Source organism: Lepisosteus platostomus, chromosome 25, assembly GCF_059453375.1.
Source record: "Lepisosteus platostomus isolate fLepPlt1 chromosome 25, fLepPlt1.hap1, whole genome shotgun sequence".
NCBI lineage: Eukaryota > Metazoa > Chordata > Actinopteri > Semionotiformes > Lepisosteidae > Lepisosteus > Lepisosteus platostomus.
In genome coordinates, this window is record NC_142635.1 from 3,425,434 (window position 1) to 3,436,108 (window position 10,675).

General features: G+C 45.5%; 1 long non-coding RNA gene across 1 annotated transcript; it reads right to left on the reverse strand.

Annotated features, from left to right (window-relative positions):
* Window positions 1-1,220: 1,220 nt before the first annotated feature.
* Window positions 1,221-2,814, reverse strand: LOC148640684 (uncharacterized). The gene is made up of 2 exons (XR_015930320.1): window positions 2,302-2,814; window positions 1,221-1,415 (listed from the first exon to the last, which is right to left on the reverse strand). It is a non-coding gene; the product is annotated as an uncharacterized LOC148640684 (long non-coding RNA).
* Between the last annotated feature and the right edge of the window lie 7,861 nt (window positions 2,815-10,675).

Consider the following 10,675-nt stretch of genomic DNA (forward strand, 5'->3'; position numbering starts at 1 on the left):
CGGCCGCGGGGCACCGGGCTGTCGTGGTCGGGGAGTCGGGAGCCGCTGGTCTGCGGCCTAGACTGCAGCTTCCATCCCCGGCCTCGATTAGAGCCCCGCCGCCCGAGGACAGTCGCAGCCCGGTAGGTGAAGGATGACGCTCCGCGCTGCTGAGGGAACGCGTCCCGTCACCATGGTGACTGAGACGGGGTGTGGCTGGGCTTAAGGGCGGGGTTCAGTATGAATAGTGTCCAATCAGCGTGTGGAAGAGGTGGGTGTAAGAACAGCCAATCAGAAGAGTGCAAGTTCAGCTCGAGAGAAAAATATCGGTCGAGCCAGGCGGGTCTCGAACCCGGGGCTCCGGGGTGGAGATATGTAAGAGTCGGGGTTTAACAGAGTGAGCTATACTTTTTGTCGAAATTGGAGTACCTCCGCGGTCATACTTATCTGGCAAAATTTCGGTAAACGAAAAATATCGAAAAAAATAAAAAGGTATCCCTCCTGTTCTTGCAATTCTAAAAGAAGTATCTCTGCTCATCTACTGTGTTTCGGGTTTTACAAAAGCTCTTCTTTGCGGGCTTAAACCCAGGTCTGCACTGACTGCACTGGGGATTTGAAGCCGGACCCTCGCCAGCCATAGACCAGCGCGCTACACAACGAGCCACAGCGCTGCACGAAAAGTGTCAGCGCCGCCAAATATAAAAGCTTTAAAACGGCAATTCACTCTCCGGCCCAGAGCAGGACCCCCTTCTGTGAAAAAACACAAAGCAGGGAGCACAGCTGGACTGCAGGAGCCACTGCACAACTGCAGCACAAATGAAGTGAATTGATGATGTTTGTGAAGATGGAGGAGAGTTGGAGCTGCGCTGAATCCTGCAGTGAGCTGGAGCTGCTGTGATCCTGCACAGTGTTCAGAGGGGCTGTCAGTCCTGCCTGTTGCACAGGACTCTGCTTCTCTGTGAAAGGTGTTGCAGTGAGTCAGTGTGACTCCATCTGTGTGTATTGAGCAGCTCTGAATTTGACAGTATGATGGAATTAGACTTGAATTATAACTGTGGACAATCAGGCTTCCCCTTTCCACTGTTCTCCATGAGAATCTCACCCCTCACAAGACACAGAGCTCATACAGGAAGTTTCCCCACAATTTCGATATAATGACTAGCAGAGAGCTCTCTCATCACCACGAAGACCACAGTTTCTTTCACAGACACTGGAAATAAAACCCAAGAGCATGGAAGAGGTGTTCACAACCTGGTGTTTAATTAAAGATCAAAAATAAGATAAAAAACAAGTGACTAAAAGCTTGCTCAGGAGTGTTTTATTATGTTAAAACAGTACATTAGTGTAGTGAATTATCAGAATGAAGGAGTGAAGGAACAGTCAGCTGATATCAGTGTCCATTCCTGAGGCTGGTACAGATTCTCCAGAGGCCGTCCCTGAGAAAATACCCACAGCAGTGTAGGAGCAGCTCAGACAGAGGGATCAAAGAGCACAACACAGTTTACTACAACAGAGACCATCTCCTTTCAACGCAACTGACAACACTATTCCACATCACGATAGCAGTTATAACAATGAGACAATACAAACAACACACAGCAAACTGAAGAGATCCAGCAGAGATTGACTAAGATCTGTACAGGTATATACATATATAAAGCAACATATATTTAACAGATATTCAAAACATTGTCTCTGTCTATAAATATTCAATAACATTGCTGGAAAATGTAACATTTAAAATGATGTTTAGGGAATTAATTTTAAATAAAGATTAAATCAGAATCTGTATTCTCGCTTTATCTATTCTAGGGCTGAGAAAAATCAATATTATAATGTAATAACTAAATCAACACATAATCTCTGTCTTCTAGATCTCTCATGGACACGCTATAGAGGAGAGAGACTGGAGCTAAACCCGCTGGTTACTGGTTTAACTGGACCAAACAAACACCTTTTCTCAGCTCTTCAGCTGCTGCTGATCAAAACCACCTGGATCATCTGCAGAGACACACTGACCCCTCCAGGGCCAGGACTGGACAGCCCTGCTGCAGACACACACACTGACCCCTCCAGGACTGGACTGGACAGCCCTGCTGCAGACACACACTGACCCCTCCAGGACTGGACACCTCTTACTTACTTTATTGTCCCAGAGGGGAAAGTGTTTTTGTAGACAGGTAAAAGACACAACACAGTACACAGCACATTTAACACAACAAGGGCCCATTCATAAAATGTACGATGAGAACAAATAAATAAAGTAAAATCTTCCCTCAGTTCTCACAGCTTCTGTTAAAGACGAGCTCTTGTCCTGCCTACCTCCTTCCTCAGGGTTGTGGAGTGGACAATGGACTGTCCAGCTGGTCCTCACGATCCTCATAGCTCAGGGACTCAGCCTTTGGAAAGGTCTGAGCTTCAGTCTTGTTTCTCCAGTAACAGTTAGAAGACGCGCTCTGCCACATGAGGGTCTCACCATCATCGTCTTCTTCATCATCATCATCTTCATCTGCACGAAGGTTCGCGATCACTGAGGCTCAACGTGTCTGAAGCATAAATAAAGTTTCCACGGCAACTCGTGTAACATAGCGGCGTGATTGCATGTGTCCAGACGAACAAAATACGAGACAAACAGCAACAGTTTACAGCTACAGCACTAAAAGCCGCCTCGGATTTTTCACAAACAAAGGCGACAACGATTAAATGTCTCCTTTTGCTCAATAATAACTCCTTCCTGTTTCTTAAACGCAGAGGAACAACAACACATTTAAAATTCCCGCCCCTCTCCTAAATCTCGGTGTTTATTGGGCAACTGGACCGAGTCTCGTCTGTAATTGGGGAAACTTACTGTTAATCAGAAATAACTCCCACTGACCAATCGCGACATCGCTGGGCTCAATCCAGGGATCTGATTGGCTGTGGATCTTCTTATTCATAAACAGAGAGTATAGACCCCAGTCACATGACCCGGGTGTTTAATACACACCAGACCCTCACTACTGCACTGTAAACCAGCCCTCCATAGACTCGTGTATCACCATCGCCGCCGGCGGACAGTTATCGGAATCGACACCCCCTGCTGTAGCCTGATCAATAGACTTCGTTTTATTTCGAAATCACTGACACTGCGGGCTTTTTTAGGTTTTCACTTTTATATCCAAAGATATCCCCGAAGTCCACATATTCAAACGTAAATTGTATTTTTGAAGGACGAGTCACAATAACGACAGTTTTGACTCCTAAACACGTTAATAACATGCTTTACAATATAATTTACATGATTATTTAGTATTATACTCGTCAAACTTTATTTTTTTACAGGACTCCGAAGCATAACCTATATCTAGTAGCCTTGAAAAATAATCTAGGATACATATTTTAATGTTAAATGATTAAGTGAACAATCAATATACGAGAAAGAAAACACAACGTTCAGCTCACACCTGAAGAAGGCTCGACAGCCGAAACGTTGTTTTCTTCTCTTTTCAGCAGGGAATAGACCTATTACTTGTTCCTTTGCAGCCTAGCATGACGACACGGCTACCCACCTGAACTACTTCAATCGGTTCAAACGTCGACATTTAAAGATGCAGTAACACTGTGAAAAGCGATGTCAGAAGGTGACATTTCACAGTGTGGCCGGCAGGGGGAAAAACTGCTACACGTGTCTATGGAGATTGTTCTAATGAAGCCCTTTTCAGTTTCCAGCTGTGCTCCACTGACCGCGATGTCATCTGTGTCCAGTCCAGCTCCTGGCCCTGAGCCTCAGTGACACAGCAGACACCAGCTCCAGGCCAAGAGTCTCAGACTGACACTCTCACCAGCTCTGAATGAGCCTCAGTGGGATGTTGTGCTGAGGGTGCCTGAACACTTATCTCACTCAATGATCTTCCTGAACACATCTTTTCATCAAGCTAACAGGCTCAGTGCCTGAAATCATATTCTCATCACAAATGTTTCACTCGAAGGTCAGTTTTTCAGATTCTGTGTTTGTCTCTTCGAGGAGGCCATTTTGAGAAAAAACAGGAACGTAGACAACTCCTCCTTCTGACTCTTCCTCATTCAGTATCCTTCCTTCTGTCTCTGTGTGGAGAGGCAGTCCAGCGCGATGAGAAAGAGACATTTTTAAAGACGCTGAGACAGTGAGACACCATGGCTGAAGATGTGACCTACGCTGAAATCAAATTCACTAACATACCAGGACAGTGGAGCTATTCCAGCACAGCCCCCCACAGCTGCCTCCTACACTGGAACACTGTGAAACTGCTACTGGGGAATTTTGATACTGTCTGTCTTTTACACTGGAACACTGTGATACTGTCTGGATGATGCACTAAACACAGTGATACTGTCTACTGCAGTGGAACACTGTGATACTGTCTGCTGCACCGTAAGACAGTGATACTGTCTGATTTACTGTGACACTAATAATGTCTGTCTGCTATACTGGGGCACTGAGATACTGTCTGTTTGCTAAACGGGAACTCTGGGACACTGTCTGTTGCACTGTACACTGTGATACTGTCTGTCTGCTGCACTGGAACACTGTAATACTCTCTGTCTGCTGCACTATAACACTGTAATACTGTCTGTTACACTGGGGCACTGTGATACTGTCTGTCTACTACACTGTAACACTGTTAAACTGTCTGCTGCACTGGAACACTGTGATACTGACTGTCTGCTACACTGTAGCACTGTGATACTGTCTGTCTGCTACACTGGAACACTGTGATACTGTCTGTTACACTGGGGCACTGTGATACTGTCTGTCTACTACACTGTAACACTGTTAAACTGTCTGCTGCACTGGAACACTGTGATACTGACTGTCTGCTACACTGTAGCACTGTGATACTGTCTGTCTGCTACACTGGAACACTGTGATACTGTCTGTCTGCTACACTGGAACACTGTGATACTGTCTTTTGCACTGGGGCACTGTGATACTGTCTGCAGCCTCAAGGCTGTGTGCTCAGCCCACTGCTTTTCTCCCTGTTCACCCACGACTGTACTGCCAAGTTCAGCACAAACACCATCATCAAGTATGCAGACGATACCACAGTCGTGGGCCTGATCACTGACAATGATGAGACTGCCTACAGGGAGGAGATAAAACAACTTGCAGACTGGTGCCGAACCAACAACCTATGTCTCAACATCAGCGAAACCAAAGAGCTGATTGTTGACTTCAGGAGACAAGGAAAAGTCCACTCCCCCATCTACATTTAAGGGTCTGCAGTGGAGATGGTGAATAACTTCAAATTCCTAGGCGTTCACATCTCTAAGGACCTTACATGGACACTGAACACCTCCAGTCTCATCAAGAAGGCACAACAGCGGCTGTACTTCCTGAGAAGGCTGAAGAAAATACACCTATATCCACTGATCCTTACCAACTTCTACAAATGTACAGTGGAGAGCATACTGACCAGCTGCATCACAGTCTGGTACGGCAACTGCACCGCATCCGACCGTAAGGCACTACAGCGGGTGGTCAAAACTGCCCAACACATCATCGGCAGTGCCTTACCATCCATCCAGGAAGTATACAACACCAGGAGTCTGAAAAAAGCCACCAAAATTATGTCTGACCCCACTCACCCCAGTCATAACTTGTTTATTCCCCTACCATCTGGCAGAAGGTTCCGGTCACTCCAGTCGCACACAACTAGACTCCAAAATAGCTTCTTCCCCAGAGCTGTCAAGTTGGTGACGCCCCCACTCCCTCCCATCATATTATGATCTCTCCTAACGTCTTCCTGTACCCACCATGACTGTACTCCTACACCACTACACACACATGTAAGCCCAAATAGTACTGTCCCCTCGATAGCCCAGTAAAACTGTACCGGTCGTAATATTTATTAATGTAACACTGTAATACTGTCTGCTGCACTGTAACACTGTGATAGTGTCTGTCTGCTGCAATATAACACTGTTATACTGTCTGCTGCACTGGAGCACTACGATACTGTCTGTCTGCTGCACTGTAACACTATGATACTGTCTGTCTGCTGCACTGTACTGGAGAATTTTGAGACAGTCTGTCTACTACACTGGAACACTGTGATACTGTCTTTGGGACTCTAACACCGTGATACTCTCTGTCTGCTGTACTCCAACACTGTGGTACTGTCTGCTTGCTGTAACACTGTAAAATGTCTGCTACACTGGAACACTGTGATACTGGGTGCAGCACTGTAACACTGTGATACTGTCTGCTCTACTATTACACTGTGATAATGTCTGTCTGATACACTGTAACACTGTGATACTTTCTGTTTGCTTTAATGTAACACTGTGTTACTGTCTGCTGCACTGGAACACTGTTATAATATCTGTCTGTCTGTGCACTGTAACACTGTGATAATATCTGTCTGCCGCACTGGAACACTGTGATACTGTATATTTGCTACACTGGAACACTGTGTTACAGTCTGTCTGCAGCACTGTAACACTGTGATTCTGTCGGTGCGCTGCACTGGAACACTGTGGTACTGTCTACTGCACTGCATACTGTGATACTATCTGCTGCACTGGAACACTGTGATACTGTCTGTCTGTGCACTGTAACACTGTGATACTGTCTCCTGCACTGTAACGCAGTGATGCTGTCTGCCTGCTACACTGTACACTGCGATACAGTCTGTATGCTGCACTGTAACACTGTGATATTGTCTGCTGCACTGTAACACTGTGATACTGTCTGCTCTACTATTACACTGTGATAATGTCTGTCTGATACACTGTAACACTGTGATACTTTCTGTTTGCATTAATGTAACACTGTGTTACTGTCTGCTGCACTATAACACTGTGATAATGTCTGTCTGATACACTGTAACACTGTGATACTGTATATCTGCTACACTGGAACATTGTGTTACAGTCTGTCTGCTGCACTGTAACACTGTGATTCTGTCTGTCTGCTGCACTGTTACACTGTGATTCTGTCGGTGTGCTGCACTGGAACACTGTCTGTCTGCTGCTCTATAACACTGTGATACTGTCTGTTACACTGGGGCACTGTAACACTGTTATACTGTCTGTCTGTTGCTCTGGAACACTGTGATACTGTCTGTTACACTGGGGCACTGTGATACTGTCTCCTGCACTATAACACTATGATACTGTGTGCTGCACTATAATACTGAGATACTGTGATACTGTGATACTGTCTCCTGCACTGCAATACTGTCTGTTTGCTACACTGGAACACTGTGGTACTGTCTGTTTTACTGTAACACTATATAAATGTCTGCTACACTGGAACACTGTGATACTGTCTGCTGCAGTGGAGCACTTTTATACTGTCTATCTGCTTTTCTGTAACACTATGATACTGTCTGCTGCAGTGTAACACAGTGATACTGTCTGCCTGCTACACTGTACACTGTGATATTGTATGTTGCACTATTACACTGTGATACTGTCTGTCTGATGCACTGTAACACTGTGTTACAGTCTGCTGCACTGTACACTGTGATACTATCTGCTGCACTGTAACACCGTGATACTGTCTGTCTGCTGCACTGTAACACTGTGATACTGTCTGTCTGCTGCACTGGAACACTGTGATACTGTCTGGCTGCATCACTGTAACACTTTGATACTGTCTGGCTGCTTCACTGGAACACTGTGATACTGTCTGTCTGCTACACTGGAACACTGTGATACTGTCTTTTGCACTGGGGCACTGTGATACTGTCTGCAGCCTCAAGGCTGTGTGCTCAGCCCACTGCTTTTCTCCCTGTTCACCCACGACTGTACTGCCAAGTTCAGCACAAACACCATCATCAAGTATGCAGACGATACCACAGTCGTGGGCCTGATCACTGACAATGATGAGACTGCCTACAGGGAGGAGATAAAACAACTTGCAGACTGGTGCCGAACCAACAACCTATGTCTCAACATCAGCGAAACCAAAGAGCTGATTGTTGACTTCAGGAGACAAGGAAAAGTCCACTCCCCCATCTACATTTAAGGGTCTGCAGTGGAGATGGTGAATAACTTCAAATTCCTAGGCGTTCACATCTCTAAGGACCTTACATGGACACTGAACACCTCCAGTCTCATCAAGAAGGCACAACAGCGGCTGTACTTCCTGAGAAGGCTGAAGAAAATACACCTATATCCACTGATCCTTACCAACTTCTACAAATGTACAGTGGAGAGCATACTGACCAGCTGCATCACAGTCTGGTACGGCAACTGCACCGCATCCGACCGTAAGGCACTACAGCGGGTGGTCAAAACTGCCCAACACATCATCGGCAGTGCCTTACCATCCATCCAGGAAGTATACAACACCAGGAGTCTGAAAAAAGCCACCAAAATTATGTCTGACCCCACTCACCCCAGTCATAACTTGTTTATTCCCCTACCATCTGGCAGAAGGTTCCGGTCACTCCAGTCGCACACAACTAGACTCCAAAATAGCTTCTTCCCCAGAGCTGTCAAGTTGGTGACGCCCCCACTCCCTCCCATCATATTATGATCTCTCCTAACGTCTTCCTGTACCCACCATGACTGTACTCCTACACCACTACACACACATGTAAGCCCAAATAGTACTGTCCCCTCGATAGCCCAGTAAAACTGTACCGGTCGTAATATTTATTAATGTAACACTGTAATACTGTCTGCTGCACTGTAACACTGTGATAGTGTCTGTCTGCTGCAATATAACACTGTTATACTGTCTGCTGCACTGGAGCACTACAATACTGTCTGTCTGCTGCACTGTAACACTATGATACTGTCTGTCTGCTGCACTGTACTGGAGAATTTTGAGACAGTCTGTCTACTACACTGGAACACTGTGATACTGTCTTTGGGACTCTAACACCGTGATACTCTCTGTCTGCTGTACTCCAACACTGTGGTACTGTCTGCTTGCTGTAACACTGTAAAATGTCTGCTACACTGGAACACTGTGATACTGGGTGCAGCACTGTAACACTGTGATACTGTCTGCTCTACTATTACACTGTGATAATGTCTGTCTGATACACTGTAACACTGTGATACTTTCTGTTTGCTTTAATGTAACACTGTGTTACTGTCTGCTGCACTGGAACACTGTTATAATATCTGTCTGTCTGTGCACTGTAACACTGTGATAATATCTGTCTGCCGCACTGGAACACTGTGATACTGTATATTTGCTACACTGGAACACTGTGTTACAGTCTGTCTGCAGCACTGTAACACTGTGATTCTGTCGGTGCGCTGCACTGGAACACTGTGGTACTGTCTACTGCACTGCATACTGTGATACTATCTGCTGCACTGGAACACTGTGATACTGTCTGTCTGTGCACTGTAACACTGTGATACTGTCTCCTGCACTGTAACGCAGTGATGCTGTCTGCCTGCTACACTGTACACTGCGATACAGTCTGTATGCTGCACTGTAACACTGTGATATTGTCTGCTGCACTGTAACACTGTGATACTGTCTGCTCTACTATTACACTGTGATAATGTCTGTCTGATACACTGTAACACTGTGATACTTTCTGTTTGCATTAATGTAACACTGTGTTACTGTCTGCTGCACTATAACACTGTGATAATGTCTGTCTGATACACTGTAACACTGTGATACTGTATATCTGCTACACTGGAACATTGTGTTACAGTCTGTCTGCTGCACTGTAACACTGTGATTCTGTCTGTCTGCTGCACTGTTACACTGTGATTCTGTCGGTGTGCTGCACTGGAACACTGTCTGTCTGCTGCTCTATAACACTGTGATACTGTCTGTTACACTGGGGCACTGTAACACTGTTATACTGTCTGTCTGTTGCTCTGGAACACTGTGATACTGTCTGTTACACTGGGGCACTGTGATACTGTCTCCTGCACTATAACACTATGATACTGTGTGCTGCACTATAATACTGAGATACTGTGATACTGTGATACTGTCTCCTGCACTGCAATACTGTCTGTTTGCTACACTGGAACACTGTGGTACTGTCTGTTTTACTGTAACACTATATAAATGTCTGCTACACTGGAACACTGTGATACTGTCTGCTGCAGTGGAGCACTTTTATACTGTCTATCTGCTTTTCTGTAACACTATGATACTGTCTGCTGCAGTGTAACACAGTGATACTGTCTGCCTGCTACACTGTACACTGTGATATTGTATGTTGCACTATTACACTGTGATACTGTCTGTCTGATGCACTGTAACACTGTGTTACAGTCTGCTGCACTGTACACTGTGATACTATCTGCTGCACTGTAACACCGTGATACTGTCTGTCTGCTGCACTGTAACACTGTGATACTGTCTGTCTGCTGCACTGGAACACTGTGATACTGTCTGGCTGCATCACTGTAACACTTTGATACTGTCTGGCTGCTTCACTGGAACACTGTGATACTGCATATCTACTGCACTTGAGCACTGTGACACTGTCTGCTTTACCGTAGCACTGTGAAACTGTGTGTCTGCTGCACTGTAACACTGTGATACTGTCTGTCTGCAGCACTGGAACACTGTAATATTTGATACTGTCTGGCTGCTTCACTGGAACACTGAGAAACTGCATATCTGCTGCACTGGAGCACTGTGATACTGTATATCTGCTGCATTGGAACACTGTGATACTTTCTGCTGTACTGTAACACTATGATACTTTTTTTCTTCTGCACTGAATGACCATGATACTTT